General features: G+C 39.1%; 1 protein-coding gene across 2 annotated transcripts in view; it reads right to left on the reverse strand.

Moving 5' to 3' along the window:
• Positions 1–22,024, reverse strand: part of LOC122817576 (ceramide synthase 2-like) — a 1,851,243-nt gene that overhangs the window by 1,726,453 nt on the left and 102,766 nt on the right. The window lies entirely within an intron of this gene.

The following is a 22,024-nucleotide window of genomic DNA, read 5'->3' on the forward strand; positions in this document are numbered from 1 at the left end:
GAGACAGCAGTGTGTTCGTGGAGAACTATTACTCATTGTACACCAGGCAAAAGAGAAACAAATTTATTCCACTTTTCAGGAAATGCAGAGACACAGGTGTGAAGATTCAAACTGCAGTACCCAGCTGGCTTTAAAGTATTCTTCCCTGGAGGGAGAAAATATTTTTTTGATGAAGTACATGCTAAGGAGAAAGTACAAAAGTTTGTCCAACTAAAAGTGTGATGTGAAACAGAAAGGTTCTGCTGCTTGTTCTTCTAGTAATAAAGACCACAGACAGACTGTACCTGTAAAACTAAAGAATTGACGGTATGTTGGAAATAAAGCAGAGACATGATTTGGGAGATGGAGAGGAACAGTAATAAAACCAGTAACAATGTGGGATTACAATCCAATAATTATATGCATGAAATATGACCGAACAAGAAAATCTGAAAATATTGGACTTTTTCACAATTTGTTGGACTTGTAAGGGACTCTAAAGCATATGCCCTACTTCAGGTCATTAAAGTTCAAAAAATGCTTTGGGGAGGGGAAGTGAAGGGAGAAAGTTAAATGTAAGTAAAGAATTTTTTTCTTACTATCACTATTGTTATTGTGAATGGTTTTCTTTGCATGCTATAAAAGTAATTATTTTCAGTTATTTTTAAGTGTATGTGATTGTAAACAGGTGCTGCATTTTTATTCTCTCCCCCTTCACTCTTTCTTCTTGTTCACTTTTAACCAATGTAGGCAAGGCAATGAAAAAAAGCCTGGTTAAGAGAACATGACATAAGAAAAAAGTAATGTGCATTTCTCATTCTTGCATGGGGAAATGACTGGATTAAGGACCTTAGATTGATTTAGTAACAGATTTTAAGATAAGTAAATGAAAAAGAACGTTGAATATTGTGAGACTTTTTTCTAGCAAATACATATACGTAAGGTAGCAATTCTGCAACTGGTCTGCATGTTTCCATAGAAACAATCTAATAAAAAACTGTCTGCCTGGTTCTCATGTCTCCATGGAGACAATACGATAAAGAGAAACTGACAACATGCTGGTGGAGAGTGACTGAAGGAAAAAAAACTGAGAAGTGAAATTGGCTTAAACATAATGTTCTCTGAAAGCATTCAGGGGGGGTTTCCTAGCTGACAGAACTACAAAGAAAGACAAAACCAATTAGTACTTAGTAGAAGCACAGCGTGCAGCATGTTTAAACCTTTATTCGGTTTAATTGTCTGAGTGTGGCTGTCAGTTTAGGACTTCTGTTCCTACTGGCAAGGTAAAACTTCAGTATTTGAAGATATACATAGTTTTGTATGTTAGTATCAAGTTAATAAGCTTTAGAGGGTACTGGGGTGGTTTTTTTTTTTTTTTGGTCTGAAGGCTTTCAATACAACAAACGATTTGTAAGATGCGACAGGCTCAAATGGATATGACAACAAACAACTACATAAAAGTTTAACCTGTCAAACAGGGTATGCATGTAACACAAAAACTGGAACTAGACATTTAACAAAAAAGAAAAGGTGTTATACATAAAAGGTGGGAATAATAATTTCTTTATTCCCATGATTCTTTCTGTAATGTCTTTAAATGTCAACATTCTCACAGATAAATACAAAAAAGAGAGTAGTAAATTACATTAAAAAATGTAGAGTGCAAATAGCTATGTTACAGGAGACACACACAGAACTGAACATGTGAATTTGATAAAGAAAGTTTCAGGATGGTTATTCAATCGAATACCCGGGACAAAATAAAAGAGGGGTGTATTAATTGCAAGAGGAGCTCCAACAGCAATAAAAATAGGTAATAGTAGCAGATTTGTAGTGCTAAGGGGCTACTGGCAAGAGGGAAGGATTACACTGGCATGTATTTATATTCCACCTAAAACTGCTATTAATGGACCTTAAGAAAATTCTGGGAGAAATCATCAGTTTTCAGCAAGGTATATTACTTATAGGTGGGGACTGGAATGTGATTTGCAACAATGAGGATGTGTCTGGGGGGTCCAAAATGGAAATTATAACAAAGGAGGGTAGATTTTTGAAGAAATTTATGGAAATATTTGGCATGAAAGATGTGAATACAGTAATAGGAGTTCGGAGTGAATTTACATATTATTCCCCAAGATATAAAAGCTGGGCTGGGCTGGGCTAGAGAGAATTTGCATTTCACAGGAACATGTGCATTTAATTGAAGGTCTTGATAGGCACCCAATAACTATTTCAGATCATGTGCCACTAATAACGAATATAAAAACACAGGCTAATGAAATAAAAATGAGACACTGGCACTTTCCCACCTATCTGTTGAAAAGAGAGGAATTTAAGGAATGGACTGTGAAGATTATTGAGGATAAAATTTCTTCTGAAAATGTAGCTAGGGAGTGGGATAAAATTAAGGTGAAGTTTAAAAAAAAAGGGTGGAAATAAAAGAAAGGGAGCTATAGCTAAGAAGTAACAATAATTATTTAGAGGGACTGAAATGTTAAAGTACTGCAGAATAGGGGAAATCTCACAGAAGAAGAAGAGGACCTACTGCAGAAGGCTGAGCAGAAAATACAAGATTATCTTGATAACATGCACACGTTTAGAAAGATTGCTGTTATAAAAAAAAAAAAAAAAGTTGCTTAACAGTAGAGCACGCAACTTTTAACACAACAACTCGGGCAGCAGAAAGGGTTGTCGCCAAGCTTAGGGACCCTATAACAAGGATGCTAACAAGAGATCCTGTAGAGGTATTACAAATATTTTGAAAATTCTACGAACATCTGTATGAAGCAGAGAAATATGGAAGTGACAAAACAATACAAATGGCAATGTTTATGGAAGAATTAAATTATGATTAGGGGATTACAATTAGATAACACCCATCTTAGTTGTTGTATAGAACTGAAGATGGTGCCTATGGGCTTACGCTTTTTTAAAGTACCAATGGGAATGGAATTAACAGATGACAATGTGAATGAGTGTAATAAGTTGTTTGATAGTTTTGGTTTTAGATTTATGGAATTCATTATGAAATGTAATGCATATGTTAAAAATGTAGAAAAATAAATCTTTCTGTATACATTCATTAAGTTATCAGTGGGAAAAAATGTATGCAAAACAGTACGATTTAGTAGATAGTAAATGTTCTAAAATATTTACTAAAAAAATGTCGCAAACTTAAGAGGGACTTAGAACAATATGAGAAACAGGAGGTATACTTAGGTATACTTATGGAAGAAAGGACAATATGACCCTTCTGATAGGTATAAAGGGAGAAATACAGCACATACAAAATGGAATGATAGAGGTGTAGGGTATCAGCGAAACAAGGCTGTTAATAAGGTGTTTTTAGGGAATCAGCATTATTGGAAGGGAAAGAGCGGTTATTCCCCCAGGAGGGGGAGATTACAGGATTGGGTGGAAAGAAACCCACATGAGAGTAAGGAGCAATGGGAAAGCGAGACACAGAGGTGGGGACAGAGCAGCATAATTCAGTCCCTTATAGTACGAGACAGTTTAATATATACACACACGCACATATTATATATAATTATACACAACTGCAGCTACATGAAATTCATTTTAAGCTGTTTGCTAAGGTATGAAATTTGAACCATATGAGAAATTTAATATAGTAGATGTGTTAGTATAATTTAAATTGTATTTAAGAAAATTGAATTTAGCCCTACATTTTAATGAAGGTCAAGGTAACACACCTGGGATTGATTTAAAGAAGAAAAGTACACCCCCCCCCATCCTACTCTAGGGTCCCTACGAACAACTAGTTATGGAAGAATTATATAAACTACAGGGAAAATATACAAAAAGAAGTGGAAAACAGAATTTAAAGTAAAGATGAAGTTGGGTTACTACACCAGTTATGTCACGAGACAGATATCAGAATAATGAAACCCGATAAAGGGGGAGGTGTAGCACTGATAGAGACACAGGACTATAACAAGATCTTTGAGTTGTTATATAATGACATATATTGTTATATGTTAACATATATAATGTTATATATTATAGAATGGAAAGGCTGTTGGCCCAGATGACATATCTGTGGAAGCATGGAGGTGTTTAGGTGAAATGGCAGTGGAGATTTTAACCAGATTGTTTAATGAAATCTTGGAAAGTGAGAGGATGCCTGAGGAATGGAGAAAAAGTGTTTTGGTACCGATTTTTAAGAATAAGGGTGATGTGCAGAGCTACAGTAACTACAGAGGGATTAAACTGATCAGTCACAGCATGAAGTTGTGGGAAAGAGTAGTGGAAGCAAGGTTAAGAAGGGACGTGATGATTAGTGATCAGCAGTATGGTTTCATGCCGGGAAAGAGCACTACAGATGCGATGTTTGCTCTGAGAGTGCGATGTTTGCTCTGAGAGTGTTGATGGAAGAGTACAGAGAATGTCAGAAGGAGTTACATTGTGTTTTTGTAGACTTAGAGAAAGCATATGCCAGGGTGCCTAGAGTGGAGTTGTGGTATTGTATGAAGAAGTCAGGAGTGTCAAAGATGGATGTAAGAGTGGTACAGGATTTGTACGAGGGTAGTGCGACAGCGGTGAGGTCTGCGGTGGGAGTGACGGATGTATTTAAGGTGGAGGCGGGGTTACATCAAGGATCAGCTCTGAGCCCTTTCTTATTTGCAATGGTGATGGACAGGTTGACAGAAGAGATCAGACAGGAGTCCCCGTGGACGATGATGTTTGCAGATGACATTGTGATCTGTAGTGAGAGTAAGGAACAGGTGGAGGAGACCCTGGAGAGATGGAGATATGCTCTGGAGAGAAGAGGAATGAAGGTCAGCAGGAATAAGACAGAATATATGTGTGTGAATGAGAGGGAGGATAGAGGAATGGTGAGGATGCAAGGAGTAGAGGTGGCAAAGATGGAGGAGTTTAAATACTTGGGGTCAGTAGTTCAGGGTAACGGTGAGCGTGGAAGAGAGGTGAAGAAGCGAGTACAGGCAGGATGGAGTGGGTGGAAAAGAGTGTCAGGAGTGATTTGTGACAGACGAGTACCTGTAAGAGTGAAAGGGAAGGTCTATAACAGAGTAGTGAGACCAGCTATGTTATATGGGCTGGAGACAGTGGCATTGACAGAAAGGCAGGAGTTTGAGCTGGATGTGGCAGAATTAAAGATGTTACGATTTGCACTGGGTGTGAAGAGGGTGGACAGGATTATGAATAAGTATATTAGAGGGTCAGCCCAGGTTGGAATGTTTGGAGACAAAGCCAGAGAGGCACGATTACGTTGGTTTGGACATGTGCCGAGGAGGGATGCAGATTATATTGGGAAAAAGATGCCAAGGATGAAGCTACCAGGTAACAGGATAAGAGGAAGGCCTAAGATAAGGTTTATGGATGTGGTGAGAAAAAAGCAAGATGCAGAGGACAGGAAGAAATGGAAACAGGTGATCTGCTGTGGTGACCCCTAATGGGAACAGCCGAAAGAAGATGATGATGATGATATAAATGACTCAAGGTACACCATTTCCTCCTTAAATGAAGTTAACATAGGGCAAAGGAGAATAAACCTGTATTTGGAGGACTTTCTCTTGGATGGTAGGATAGATATGAATATATACATTTTTAAAAGTTGAATTTCCAGTCCTAGCTACCATAGCAGGCATTCCGAAAACAAGAATATTTTGGAACCCCCCCCCCCCCCCCCATATAGGCCTATCGTCTCAGGTAGTAAGTCCGAAATGTTTCCATTTAGGAGGATCATTGACAAATGGCTCAAACCAATATATGGAAAAGCATCACATATTGTTAAGGATTCCTGGGACTTTTTAGACAGATTAAAACCAGAATTATGGAAAGAGGGTCTTTTATATTTAGCAACAGAAGTAGTGGACTTAGGTTCAGTGAAAGTATATGAGATATGAATGGGAGAAGGTCTGTTTACTGGTGGAATTTATGTCTACAGTACTCAATTTTAAATTACATCATGTTTGATGGGGAGTACTATAGACAATGTAATGGTGTTGCCATGGATGCAGCCTGCGCCCCTATATATGCTAACTTAGTTCTCCTAGACTGGGAAAATGAGCATATATTCGAGAGTCAATATTTGAATAAAATACACTGTTATACAACATTTTTGGATGACATATTTGTATTATGAAATGGTACTAGAGAAGAGGCTGATGCATTTGTAGGGTACCTGAATGGAATAGGTTCCTTTCTAAATTTTACACATTGTAGTAGTAGTATTGGTACAGCATACCTTGATAAATATATTTCCAATGGTAATCAAGGTTTCAAATCCAGAATATATAGGAAGTAGACCTTTAGTAATTCATATCTAGAATATACAAGTGGTCATCCGACCAGTCAAAAAAGGAGCATTATTAAGGGACAATGTATCAGGGTCGCACATATCAGAATACAACGAGATGGTTAGGGAAATTCATTATATAGGGACTCTTTTTGAGGAGAGAGGATATCCCAAATCTATTATTAAGGGTGTTAGTAATTATGCTATAAAATGAATGGGGGAAACAATATTGCCCATTGTTAGGTGTGGGGTTAGACAAACCCAATGATAAGTTAGTGAAGGATAATGATAAACACTATAAGAGATATTGCATAGTTGAATATAGTCCTGATGTCCAAAAAGTAAAAGACATACGTAAAAATTGGAACATACTTCGTAGTGATGCAACCGTACAGAATAGGATAGGGGAAAACCCTTGCTATGTGTATAAGACATGTCATAATTTAAAGTTTAAGTTTGAAAGGGGGAACAAGGTAACCATATATACAAACAATGAGGGATATACCAGGAAGTGTGGGTGTTGCAAACAGTGTTAGAACATCCTCAAAGAGAAATTTATGATCTTAGAGGATGTTAACCACACTAAGATATGGTTTAAGAAAGGTAATTGTTGTTCCCAGCATAAAGTTTATCTAGCTAAATGTGACGTCTGTCAGTTTCTATATCGGAAAGACAAATAGACAATTAAGAAATAGAATATATGACTATAATTATTCCATTAAAAGAGAGGACCTTAACAACGCTTTATACAGACATATACATAATAATAGTGATGGACATCCGTTCAAATTTGGGATATTGGAGTGAGTAAAACTTAATCCAGGGGGGCATATAAAGGCAATTTTAGATGAGAAAAAAAATAAATGGCAGCTTAGATTAAATGCAGCCATAGCTCCTGGTTTGAAGGACCATATTCCCACCAAACCACTTTTAAAAGTTAGATAGGGGAGGTAGATTATTAGCAGTGGTTAGGGAGTTACTTGAACACCATCACAATTGTGTGTGTGTGTGTGTGTGTGTGTGTGTTGGGTATTAACACTGTTGTGCATTACAACAGAAAGATAGCAGAGTTTAATTACAGTGTGCTTTGGCTATATAAATGCTTATAATGTCAATATTTATATGAAGTTTTAGTTAGACTAGAGTGTACATCTATTGTATTGTGTATCAGTGTTTATTAAGACATAAGAAGGTATTTCCCTTTCTACAATTGCTTTCAAAATAAATATTTATATGCAGTTCCCAAGATTATTGGGTAGATTGTATTTTATATATAATACAAAAAGATGGAAAGTTTATTACCGAGTGTGGAGGGAAGCACCATGAATATGTATTAGGTCATGAATATGTTAATCACAGATTTAAAGTGTACGAACATTCCCACTGGATAATTAATTGTATTTAAATGATAGAGACCACTTTTATATGTTCTGATGAAGTCTATGTATTTTAGATGAAAGCACTTAACCAATTGGTTCATTTTTTATATTATTTTGTCTCAATAAATAGTGGTTACTTCTTCATTTCATGAGAGCCGTGACATTGACAGGGTATCTTTTGTGATTTTTACATTTTTCGAAGAATTAAATATGCCAAGGTTAGAGGTAGATGAGGCTCAATTACCAATGGTTAGGATAGAAGATGAGATAAAAATTGTGATGTACAACCAATCTACAGGAAAGTCCCCAAGAACAGATGGTATTCTTGTCGAAGTATGAAAGCTAGGAGGGAACAAAACTGAAAGATTTTCTTTAATAGTATTTTAAGAAAAGTACTAACATACTGGAAGAAAACTGTGGCAGCTGTAATACCTACAGAGGGTAAATATATCAGACCCAACTTCATACAGGCCCATTTCAATACTAAACCATGATTATACAAAGTGTTCATGTCTACAATGGCTAAAAGAATGTCAAAAGTAATGCAAAGATTGAGAGATACGGTTCAGTGTGGTTTGGTGGAGAGGAGGCAAACATTTGACGATATTAACAGAATACTGATGATCCAGAGGGAAGTAGAATGTAAGAAGATACCATTGTTTTAGGTGAGTCTTCATGTAGAGTAAGCATTTGACAGAGTAAACTGGGATATTATGAGTAGGGCAATGGAAGCATTTGCATTTCCTGAAAAAAATTATAAGGTTGATTAGGAGGATATATGAGGGATCAAAGTGGGTGAGGTCCTCTCTGATGATTTCTGTTTGAGTAGAGGAACCAAGCAGGGATGTCCTCTTCACCCCCTTGTTATCTGCATTAGATATAGAACCACTGACAAAGAAAATAAGGGTCTCAGAAATTCAAGGATATAATTGGTATGTTAGTCAAGAAAAGCTGGCTCTTTTTGCAGATATTATTTTATAGCCGACAAAACCAAGAGGAGACATTACAGGGTTGTGGAACATTTTGAAACAGTTTCAAATCTTTTTGGGATACAAAATTAATGAAGCTAAAAAGTATTTAGGAGTATGGATTAAAATGATTCTGGTGTGGCAGTTAAGGATATATGTGGGAAGAGACTAAACAAAAGATAATACAAAAACAGAGAAAATGGAAGCCTTGTTATAAGGATCTAGATAGCAAGATACAACCAAGTCAAATGTTTTTAGTCCCTTTAGTCTCACACACAGGTCAGGCATATTTTTTTTATCAACAAGAGGAGAAGATGTGGATAGCAATTAATAAAGAGCTGAAGAACTTTATCTGGGAGGGGAAGACAGCAAGTGGGATAAACCGATTCTTCCAATAGAACAGTGCAGATTGGGATTACCCAATCTGAAGGGGTATTTCAGAGTTACCCAGTTAAGGCTCCTATACATAACACAAAGCCGAAAACTACAATTCAAAGTGGACAGGGATGGTGCTAGAACAGGTGGGAAGCTTAAGAAACAAGGAAAGACTGAGATTTTGGATGCAGGCCTTTAAGGAGAATAACAATAATCGTATAGAATATTACATCCATAAAGAATTTATTTGGACTGCAGGTTAAAGATTGCCTTCCTTATCAAGGATTGATATGAGTATAGGCAAAGAAAAAGAAAAAAGGGGGTTCCTAAACAAAAGACCAGCACTGGTAAGAGTTTTTAGTAGAATCTAGAACAGAAGCTACCATTTAAAAAGGAATAATTAGTACAGCATATAAAATATTGCATGATAACTATAAGAATCGATCAGAGGAGTTTAGAAAGGATTGGGAAGAGAGACTGGATAAGCAATTCACAAAGAAGCAATGGGAGGATATATGTTTGTCTCTCAAATATGCAACAACACCTGGAAGATTTAGGATTTTTTCTTGGAAATGTTTACATAGATATCTTTATACCCGTAGACTACAGAGAATTTTTCCTCAGGTAGACCGTAAATGCCAGAGGTGTGACAGGGAAGAAGGAGGTACTTGGGAACATATTTTCTAGGAGTACAGTGGGTTGGCAGACAAATTATTCTCTGTGGATGTTTGGTGGGCAGATTGGTGTGACGAGGGAGATTATTTTTCTTAGCTTGGATACAGAATTGGAATTGCCTAGATATGGTAAGGCCTGGCTGTGTCCAATTATGGTGGCTGCCAAAAGAGCAATTACTAGAAAATGGAAATCAAAATCTAAACCAACTATATTAGAAGTAGTGAATATAGGAACAAAGATAAAACAACTGGAGTTCGGATCTTTAGAAAAGGGGAGAAGCAAACTACATAGGAAAACTCGGAATTGTGGGAATAGTACATACAGGAGAGGAATTAGGTTTAAAAGAAGGCAGGACTTAAATGAGCTAAGTAATGTTTGACTGAAAATGACTGGATAGACAAGTGATGTATAATGTTTGCAACTGGTAGTGTGTCAGTATAGTTTGTGATGTAAAATGCTTGCAACTAGGATTGTATTGGTGTGGTTTGCTTTCATTTATATAAATGTATGATTGCTTATGTCATAAGTGATGGTTTAATAAAGATGTTTCTGGTTTAAAAAAGGGGCAGGAACTGAATAATTTATGTAAATGTTGTTTAGGTTATATGATATACAGCAATATATGAGAAGTATGTTTGTTACTGTTGGTTAATACAGTTTGATTACTTTTGTATCAATGTAATTTTGCCTATGTCACAAGTATTAATTCAATAAAGGTGTTGATAACAAACAATAGACTTTTCTATTTTCACAAGCTGTTTACACAGCTGATGAAGTTTAGCCCTTAATTTGGTCTAATAATTCTGAACTTTCAACCATTGCTACAAAAATAGTACTTGCTCTCACAAGTGACAGGTTTCCAAATGTCTTGTTCCACCAACATGTACATGTCTCCACAGAACATTTTACGGCTGCTCGTTCCCAACTCATATTTGCTTTTGTTCTTCATAAAATGAAGCAGAAAGGCAGTTTAATGACCCAGAGTCTCCATGGCACTAACTTTGAAGAAATATACCTTCCAAAAATCTATAGCGTGGAAACCATTCTGTTCTGCCTTGATTTTATTTAACAAATGGGGATAAATCTTCTGCACTCAGGTTAATTTGATTGAAGTACCTTACATAAAACACTTTCTCTGCCACTGATCCAAACATTTACTCAACAAGGACAGTGAAGTAGCAGATGACTCTATAGCATTAATTCATGACTATACAGAAATCAACGCATTAAATGCAGAATAAATGTTCATAGGTTGGTACTAGGCCATTGGCCTTAGGGCCTATACAAGCCTAGCCATAACAATTCCCTGGCTATTTCTTCCCACACTATTTACTTCCTGGACCCCTGTCTAGCAGGGAGACTGACGTGATCCCTGGGGTGAATTTCCTTTCTCCCATCCAATCATCAAAGTTCCTTTTGAAGAGGGCCAAAGAAGCACTCTGCTTGACATGTATGGGCAGTCTATTCCAGAGTCTGGGGAGTCTCTAGGGTCAGGAACCTATCCCTCCAGCATGTTTTATTTATTGTGATGACAAGGTTTAGATCGCTGGAGCGTGTGGCTCAGAGGGATTGGGATTTCTTTAAGTGTAGCATGTCCAACAGCTCTGGGTTTGTGCTACCATAACCTCCACTTAACGCTAATTCCACAAGCAAATTCATATCAAAACCCAAATGGTCTAGTCAGAACAGACAAAGGAAAGCTTTACAAAAGCAATATTTATTGCATCAGACAGACCTAGCATGCACCATTTAAATTTTCAATACAGAAAAACAACGAAGTAATTAACAACTCTAGTGAAAGGTATACTAACATCTACAAAGAAATTCCTAGATTACGCTATTTGGATTCTTGTGCAGAAAACTGCAAAATTAAGGATGCATTGTTTCTTCAACAGAGTATGCTTATATGCTGAAGTATACATGCTGGCCATATACATCTCAAAATGAAAAAATATAAAAAGAACCCCCCCCCCCCCCCCCCGTGAGTACAACATTAATGTTTAGCAGCACTACTGGTCATATTCCAGTTTCTACAGTCCTTTGTTCTACAATTCTAGTGTGAACTGAGCTAATCATTCAGCATACAGAGAACACAGCACAAGTACAGACAATGCTGTGCACTACAAAGGCTGATTATCAATTAAAGGAGTTCATCTCAAACTGTTACTATATGCCACAGTTTCACACATCTGCAAACAGAATATCCACAGGCAAATGTCCCTTTTGGTAAATTCCTTAAAGGTCCAGAATAATATGTTTGAATGGAACTACAGAGAGATTTGTCATTTAGTAAATTTAATTAATTAATTTAATTAATTACAATTTACAACTACCTTGCCTGCCCCCACTGAGTATGAAACAGGAATTCTGATAGCAGTTTGATAGAAGACATTCCAATAATAAACCTGGTCAATATTTAGCAATTTGTGTAATACATGAAATACAACGGTACACTTCAACAGAAAATGAATGCGAGACACCTTTATCTTCTCCACTGTACATTTTATTACACTTCCTTTTCATTTTATATTAAAACACAATCTTGCATCCAAATAGCATCCGTTATCATTAGTCAAGGTTTACCTTCTGGATGGACCTTTTCAAAAGAAATGATGGCACATAGAGGAATCCAATGAACTATTTCTGGAACACAGCATACCTAGGAAATCCCCAATGTGAACAGATGAAGAATTAACTGCTGCAGTTGTTGGAGGTCACAGAAAGGACTGTCCCACTTTCAAAAAAGCACCAAGTGGCAAGAAAGCAAGAAATGGGCTTGTCAACTACAGAACAGGCATCTTCAGAATATGGCTGGCAATCGAAGTGGATTGACAGCAATTCTCTCACAAAGTTTCTCAACATAAGGGACAAGACAAACACCTTCTCTCCTCTGTTTCCCACCACCATTGCTGTACCAAGTCCACAGTCACAGTACTGGAATAAATGGCTACCGATCTTGAATGAAGGGGGCCACAGAAGGCTTGAAGGGCAAAGAATGCTCTTGCCTCAAATACGGATATGCTGACTCAATTCTAAAATGTCCAGACCCTCAACTACTTGTCTGCTGTACTACCCCCACTTAACTCTAGGCCTCATGGCATCCATGGTGACTGCCACCTTGGGAGAGTGTAACAGTTTGGGGAATGCATCGACAATCCAAGATGCCTCTTGCACACCTGAAATAAATATTCACTCCGACAATCTGTCAGACATCTGTAATCAAAGCACCGAAGAAATCCACTGCGGCACTCTCAATGAAGCCTGGCATAGGGCACCACTGCACTGGCCGCCGGTTTTAGAATTGAGGCTTGATCCACAGATGAGCTGAAAATGTCTGCGAGTCAAGTAACTTTGGATTGCATGGAATGTACCCTCTTCAATTGCAAAATATTCTTCACATAACTGTATCCAAGCAGCAGCTCATGAATGGGAGTAGCAGGGAAGGATCAACTTCCTCTTTGCAAAGTACACCATGATGCCAAGGATCAAACTCATTCCTGTTTGCAGGACATAATCTATGCTAACATCTAAGAGCCAGTGTGGCTCCCTGCAACTGTTAGCAGGCTATTAAACTATAACATTTGGTAAGGACCTCAGGGGCCAAGTTGAATGCAAAAGGAAGGTCTGGAACTAAAACTGAAACTCCTATCTGGAAGTGGAGACACCTATTGGACTCCCTTGTGTGAGTTTCATGTGCAGATGGGCATTTCTTTGGACATGGGCATCTTTGAGGACCACATAGCACATTTATCTCCTTCTCACAAACACAAAATGACTTGACTTAACTGTGACCACATGAAAAGGTTTGGAGATAAAGCTGTTTTGGACCTTTAAGTTTAAAATTAAAATAGAGGGCCTTGGCCTTTTTGGCTCCAAGGCTCTAAAAAACAAAACAAATAATGTCCCCTTCTGGACCTGTATACCTCCTGAATGAATTTTTGTTTTGTATTTTTATTGGTGTGGGGGGGAGGGGGGGCTCCCATCTTGCAAGTAATATTTGATGGAGTGAAACAATGTCTTGGCATCGGTATGGCAGACAACATCAACACTGATACTGGAACTAACTACACCAAGAGGGGAATTCTGCATCCTTTGGATAAGAGTCCCATTTCACCAGTCCATGGTGATGGACACCTAGGCACACAGGTAAACGGGGCAGAGGCTCAGATTGCATTCAAAAAGAAACAGTCATACAAGACCCAAAGGCTGGTGATACTTTCCACCTGGGAGTGAACTGTGCTCCCTGAAGACTGCAAAGAACTCCTGCCTTTGGGACTACAACCTTTACAGAAGCCATCCTGGTTACAGGATGGACTCCATCTACTGCAGATTTTTGTGCAATGTGCCACACTTGAACCACATCTGGCACTAGCTCCTCTGCATCCTAGGAAAAGGTGCACTGAGGCAACTGGAACTTGAAACTCAGACCAGTGGGGGGGGGGGTGTTCCCTTGTTCTCCATAATCAAGAAACACAATGACCTCCCAGATCAACTATGCACATACCTCTAAAAAGGTTTCCATGAGGGTCATCTCAAGTTTGAAAAAATCTACTTACTGAAGACATGACTGGTAGTGTACAACAATGACGGATCATGCAACATTATACAAATTGCATACTAGGAGTTTTTTTTTATAGAAATGCAGATGAAGTCTAAAAAAGGAGACTACCTTTAACTGGCTTTTCTGAAAACACCTAAAAAGTCTGGAGCATTTTGGCTCCTGGGGAAGGTGGTTTCCATCCTACTTACTGGCAGCAGCTGAAACCAAGGCATTAAGCTTAACAGCCTCAGAGTAGAAACACCACTTTTTGGGAGCCAAATGTTCTCTGCACCCCCTGTAACAAAGGTCACTGCAGAGGTTTTTCAAGCTGCCTTAGTGGGACTGCCAGAAAGTCTGCCAAAAAGGGCAACCTAGAAGACTTTTGTCTACATCAGCAGACATTTAGCAGCCTCATCTGTAGGAAAGAGAACAAGAGAGTCAACCATTCTCTCATCTGGCAGGTCAGCTCTAGATATTTTCAATGTCAATCTGGTTCTACCAGGGAAGGGATGCAGAGAATCCAGCATTCTCCATATCAGCATCTGCTGTGGGAGATTAGCTGCTTTATGCACTTTACCTTCCTAAATTGCCTGGCTGGGAGGGGGGGGGGGCAATCATAGGAGGAGGAAGAAAATGTTCTTAGGAGGAGGAAGAAAATGTTCTTAGGAGCAGATGTCAAGTAGAAGCTCTACACAAGTATGAAGTGCTTTCTGACCTTCTGTGTAACAGGCTGCTATAATCTTAAAAAGTTTCAGCTTAGATTGCTGGTGTGACACTGGTTGAAATCACTGCAACAAGTGATGCTGGACAGTCACTGGCAGACAGCTAACACAATACTAAGAGACTTCACTCTGAAAAGCCTGCAGCTGGGAAGTTTAGGCCCAACAAGGACAGGACAGTGGTCAACACTGGCACCAAAATTCAGTCCTAAGCACCGGCTCCAACAGCAATGGCATCAAAAAGATCAAAGGCTATGGAACATCAAATGGTCTAAACACTGGCACAGACCCTCATGGTGTCAACATCAGAACAGCAAACGTCAGCCCTGACAATAGCCCCAATGTAGGGATTGATGCAAAGGGATTCAAACTAGCAACCTCAGTACTGGTACTGAAAATGGTCCAGGATGTGAGGAAATTCTTATTCCTTGATGCACAGGGAGCAATAAAAGTGAGGAAATTCTTATTCCTTGATGCACAGGGAGCAATAAAAGTGACAAGGAGTCCCCTATCTCCAACCAATGGGGCATGGCACTAGGTAATTGCCTCTAATTTTATGAAATGAACATGTTATTTTTATGTCTATTTATGCCATTTAATATACAACTAGCTTAATGTACTGCAAGAATTTCATATGTATTTTTACTTTTTAGCTAAGTAGTTTATTAGAGCTTAGCAAACAGATGGCAAATGCTTGTTGTAATCATTTAACTTTGAAAGGAAGTTAGATATTTTGTAAGAGATAAGTTTGCTGAAAGAGAAACACATAAGCTATGTCAAGATTAAGCATGAGAAGTATCCTACATGCACACCTTGTCATCTGTTTGGCCCTTTTAGCCTTTGAAACATGTTTGTGTTCAATCCTAACTTAAGAAAGCTTTGAATTTTGTATGAAATGGTCATTTTTTTGTAATTGTAAGATATAAAAGGAGTTGCATCTGTGTTTACAGTTGAATTTCTCTATCTAGAGACACTCCAGTATCATAATACTATATAATAATGCGTTTACATCCAGAATCTCGGACTGTGTTTAGAATTGAGCATCTGCATAATATTAGCGGCCAACAAATACTCTCACTTATCTTTCAAAATAGCCTTTGACAACTTGTCACAGTCTAAGCCAGGTGGAGCAAGGGAGCTGGTAACCTTGTCCTAGTACACCTGGAGACCAAATGACAGGGTAAACACCCCCTATCAGACTTTAAAGCAGGTGTCAGTTTACTAAAAATAAATTATCAAGTTCAGCAACAAAAATCAGAAACCACTTCCATACTTTTGGAATGTTACAAACCAACAGAAAGCTAACTAGCAGTTTCATGTCTGTGAAAAATGGAAACTTTTTTTTTAACCTTGATCTGCTTGTGTGAACATGGGAATCTAAGGAGAAAGTAAAAGCTACATTTGAATTCACAACAGAAAGATTTCTTCAAAAAGTTTAATATCAAATGATGTTTTCTGCTTTTTCAAAGTAGCAAAAGAACTTTATCTGCGGAGACTGCATGAAGAGGGACCATACTGCTTACCCAAGCAAAACAGGAAGGTATACATTGTCCATCTTGGGATATTTCTCCCAGAGGAACAAGTTAAAAAAAAAAGGTAACACAAAAATAGGGCCAGTGCCCAACAAGCAGAACTTTGTAGAATGTTACATTCCTTGAAATGCTGACGTGAAGAAAAGAAAAGATATCTGTGAAACCTTTCACCTACAAAATTGCAAAGGATTTTATTGTTGGATAAGAAGGCAGGCCTAGGCCCAAGAAAGAAATACCAGAGTTTCAAAGAAGATAACAGGTCCTGCTAGAAAGTGTTGGAAGGTGAGGAATAATCATCTTAATCAACCCTCTTTTTCCCCCATTTTCAACATGGGGTTGGGATGTCATGTCAGCTGTCACCATCTCTCTCGCTCTGCTCAATGCCACTCTCCTACCTTCTTTGACACTCATGCTTGTCACAGGTGACAGTCTTCTCTCACAAAATCCATCCACTTCTTTTCTGGACCCTTGTTTCCTCTTGCCTTCTTTCAGTCTGTCCCAAATATTATTCAGACTGTCTTCTACTTTTCTGCATGTGCCCAAACTACAGCAACCTGTTCTCTGACATTTTCTGCAACTGGAACTACTTTGGCTTCTGCTGTTATGTTCTCATTTCTTCATCTATCCCACAGTTCACATCCCACCATCTGTCTCAGGCACTTCTCCATCACCTCTAGCAGCCTCAACTGCCCTGCCTTTACTTCCCAGGTTTCTGTACTATATTGTAGTACTGGTTGCACCACTGTTTTGTACACCTTTTCAGCTTCTTTGGTATTCTTCTGTCATATGTTACACCCGACACCCTGTGCCAGTTCGCTGCAGCCTCTATGTTTCTAGCTTTGACCTCTTCATTCCAGCTTCCATTCTCCTTTACCTCCCCTCCCAGATTCTTGAAGTGGTTAACCTATTCAACGAGCTTCCCTTCCATCTCAATTCTCAGCTTCTTCTGATTCCCCCATTTGCTGCCATTAAAACCGTCTTGCATGTACTCAATTTCATCCTATATGCCTTCAGTTTTGCATTCCACTCACCTATCCTTTGCTGAAGTTCTTACACAGAGTCTGCCTGTGGAGTCTGCCTGTAATGCCACATCATTTGCATACAACAACTTTGTTGATCTATCCCTTTCAACCCGTTTGCTAAAGTAGTCCATCACCAGTATGAACAGCAGAAGACTCAGAGCTGAACCCCGATGCACACCCACTCCCACTGGGAACCCCTCTGAGAGAAAGAATACTGTTCCTACTTGAATCATTGAGTCCTTATACATTGCTTCCACGAATTCTACCAATGTTTCTGGGACTTCGAACCACCACAGGACTGCCCAAATCAGCTTTCTTGGGATCTTGTTATATGCTTTCTCCAAGCCTAGTTTCCTCACCTTTAGCTTTTTCTCAAATTATGTGTCTCAATGCTAACATTGGGTCAGTTGTGCTGCATTCTGATCTGAATCCAAACTGCGTCTCCCATGTTACTTTCAACTATTCTGCGTATTCATTTAGCCCCCTCTCCAGGACTTTCAAGCAATGTGACACAAGTTGGATATCTCTGTACTGCCCAAAGTTGTGAATGCCTCCTTTGATCTTGAACACCTATCTGTCCACACTGCCAAGAGAACTTTCAGTAGTCCTAACTCCCCTATCTCACCAAATATCTTGATCATATCTACTGTGACCTCATGTGGGCCCACTGCTTTCCCTGACTTCATTTTAATTTCCTTTAGTGCTGTTCTTACTTCCTCTATGATGGGCTCTTCCTCTTCTCTCACTGTACGCTGTGTCTAGGGTAGTATAGTTTCTGTGGGGTTTTCTTCATTCAGAAGTACTTCCTCCATCTGTCTTTGAAGTCCTGTGGACTGGTGAGCAGGTTGTTGGGGGCATCCTTTATGAAGTATCTATCTTCCGACTCACTTTCCTGAAGCTGGTCGAGTGCTTTTGATGCCTTATTCCTTGCTACTGCAATTCCTTTATTAACCTGTTTAACCAGTATTCCTTTGTAGCCAGGCCCATCTTCTCTATCTCCCACTTTTTCCTGCACTCCTTTCTTTTAATGACTTCCTGGACTTGTATATTCCACCACCAACATTCTTTATGTACCTTATTTCCATACCTAGCTCAGCTGCATATTTATTCTGTACTCCCACACATGCTGTTTTGAGGTGTTGCCATTCTTCTTCAACTCCACCTACTTCCTACTCTTCTTGAGGTACTAGAGCCCCAAGTAATTCCTTGAACTGTTGTGCTTTCTCTTCCAGGTCTTTAGCCTGGTCTTTGTTAACCTTAGAGCCCTCTATGACCACTGCTTGCAGCTGATTACGGCAACCTGTTGTTTTCGATGTGGGCCAACTGTTTCACTGGGGGTGACTTTGCAGTTGCAGATTCTACCCCATTGCCCTTTTCTTAATAGAAGGAAGTCTACCAGAACTGCATGTTGGCCACTCTTGTATATGATCTTGTGACCGTCTCTTTCTGAACCACGTGTTGGCTATTTGTCAGACAAAAGTATAGAATGGTTTATCCTTTATTCCTGAGACCACATGGGTGGGGCCATATCTTTCCCGATAAGTGCATTCAAGTCACCCATTATCAACAGGAGCTCATGTTGTCGTGCTTTACCTAGCAGGTCCTATAACTGCTATCAGAATGCACCCTTTTCTTCATTATCACAACCTTGCTGTAGAGTATAGGATGACATTATGAATACAGCCCTACAGGTTAGAGTCCAACTGCCATGAGTCTGTCACCAATTCTCAAGATATACCCCACTGCCTTTGGAAGCCTACCTTCACCACAATTCCCACACCATTTCTAGCCTGTCCTCCTCAAAAGTAGTACACTCTGGATCTCAAGTCAGGTGGCTTTGCTGCACTGCCTTTCCATGTTGTCTCTTGGATACACAAGATGTAAAGCCTCCTCCTTACTATCATGTCAACCACTTCCAAACTCCATCCAGTCAGTGAACCTACATGGAGCGTGGCTATTCTTGTTTGGTAGATTGACTGGTTTTACCTCCAGCTTTCGTGCCACACAACTATCCCTGGTAACCCAAGCTCAGCAACTGAACACCAGTCAGTCAACAGCTTACTGACCCAGGGCAGCGGGGGCTTCATGGTGGGCACACACTGACCAATATGAGCACATATACCCCATCCCACTATTAGCATGGGTCCCTGGCATAGGTCAGAGTAGAAAGGTAACGAATAAGCCATGCTACAAAAAAACATCTAACTCTTCACATAACTAAAACAGAAACTTAAAATTGCTCAGCGCCTTAGTCACCAGCAAGATTTTTATCCAACACTTACAGAGGTGTGGAACTGTGCACAACTAGTTTTTCAAAAAGAAAAGAAAAAAAAAAGAAGAGAGAGAGACAATTAAATAATTTTAAATTATTTCAATTCTCCTTAAATATTTCAGTTGCACTTTGCGACCTATGTGGTAATAATACTTAGTACATTTTTGCTTTGTTTCATCTGTTTGCATTTTTACATTTGTACTGGGACCTTAATCTTGTATTTTTATTAACAGCTGTGGGAAGATTGCATTCCTGCATTATTCCACACTTCTATTTCCACAAGTAGAATTACTTGTGAAAACTACCCATTTCTATTCTAAACTTTGCTTGTCCAGTCTTGTAGTTTAATGCACACTTGTGGCACAGTGGTGTGTACTCCTGTGACAGTCTGAGCCCTAGTGATTTATTATTGTATTTTTTCCCCATGAACAGTGTTACTGGTTATTTTTTGCATAGTCTGGTGCCTTAAGCTGTAGCAGGTGGTCAGCAGTGAGAACGGTCTCTGCACTAGTTTGTGCTTCAGTGCTTTTATATTCTGCTTAGCTTTTACCTTCTTAAAGTTGCATTTTGTGTCTACCCCACCCCCCCCAACACATTAAGCTAACATTTCTGAAAGAGCTCCAATACTGCCTTTGACTGTATGCCTCTCTAGCTAGCCAGTTTAGTTTTTCCCAATTTTCCCACCCCTACTCCTGCTGTTTCTTTTACAAGGCTGTGTCTCTGGCCTCTAACTCTTCTGATAATCTAATTTCCAAGGTCCCACCCTCCTCTCTTTCATTGCTATAGACTGTTGTATAAGCTATTTACGTAGTCTTCTTATGTATTGTTTTCCATAGACAGGACATTAAGTGACCACCCAGCAAACCATTACTGCTCCCGAGTAAACATTCTCTACTACATACGGTCTCCTGCTCATTTTCCAAGAGCTCAGCAAACCTTAAGTACTAGCCTGCATTCAAGAAGTGTTTTATAACTTGTATCCAGTACCATCCAGGTAAGTTAGGTACGTGCGATTCCTAAATTGCATGCAAGCTGAAGTGTTTTATAACTTGTATCCAGTACCATCCAGGTAAGTTAGGTACGTGTGATTCCTAAATTGCATGCAAGCTATTTTGAGTGATAACTACCATTTCCTGTTTGTGTGTGTGCGCGCGCTTATTGTTAAAAAAGATGCTCTTCCTCTCAGTGCTGTAAGACTGCCTTGAAATTGCCTTCAGCAAGGGATTTCCAGCTAGTTGTTTAAGTGGTTTATGGTAACACTGCACTTGTGGGTCCCCTTCTGCTGTGTTTTTACATTAGGATTACTGGGTTTATTTTTGTGGTAGGAGGTCTTTGCTTGGCCTGAGTTAGGAAATACTTGTAATAGGACTCCTAGTGTAGTCATTAGTTTTCTGTTTTTTCTGTGCTACTATAAATTTTGAATGTTTGTACCCTGTAAGGCAGAAATATACTGCAAATACCTTGTGCGCCAACTAGCTTATTACAGCAGCTAGTTGGGAGTCAAGTGGCAATATCTACAAATTTAGTTGAATTCAGTATTGTGTAAATATTACAGTTAGTACTCTTTAGCATAATCGATTAAGGACCCTTAATTGCCCGAGTACAATACACCACCCTCTTGTAGCTCACCAATCAAAGGACTGACAGTATGGATATGCAATTTCCTAACTTCTCTGTAGCTAGCTTGGTGGATATGGGCATCTTGAGACAGTGTAGGAATTGCCTCATGTTTACTGACAACCACTTAAGCCTTAAAGAAGCAGACAGAATGCGAGAGCTGTACTTCTATAATGACATACTAGGCCAAACTCTCACATAGAAGTTGCATCAGGTTGTCAAAACCACATACAACACCCACCTAACATACAGAACAAATACACACAGACTAATGTACGCTGGGGCACTTAAAAACAAATCTTCCTAAACAATAAAGATCACCTGTTGTCAAAGCTATGCCTCAGCAAGCTTAAAGGCACTCAGAAAAAACACCAAACATACTGTCATTCTCAGCACAGCCACAAACACTAATCCCCCCAAGGCAAGCAAACACACTTCCCATGACTCTCCTCCTAGGGGACTCCATTGCAAGACATAATGATGCCCCTCTAATCAGGCTGAACAAGGAGAGGATAAATGTTAGTTACTTATCTAGTGCCAGAATCAGTCAAATCACACACTCGGGTCATTAAGCCAAAGGTACCAGTATGATTCCATCACAGTCCATGTAGAAGTAAATGAATCGAGATGTACCTCCCTGGACTATATCAAGAGAAACATTATGGA

The sequence above is a fragment of the Protopterus annectens genome, chromosome 13.part0 (assembly GCF_019279795.1).
Source record: "Protopterus annectens isolate FY-2018-M chromosome 13.part0, PAN1.0, whole genome shotgun sequence".
Lineage (NCBI taxonomy): Eukaryota > Metazoa > Chordata > Ceratodontiformes > Protopteridae > Protopterus > Protopterus annectens.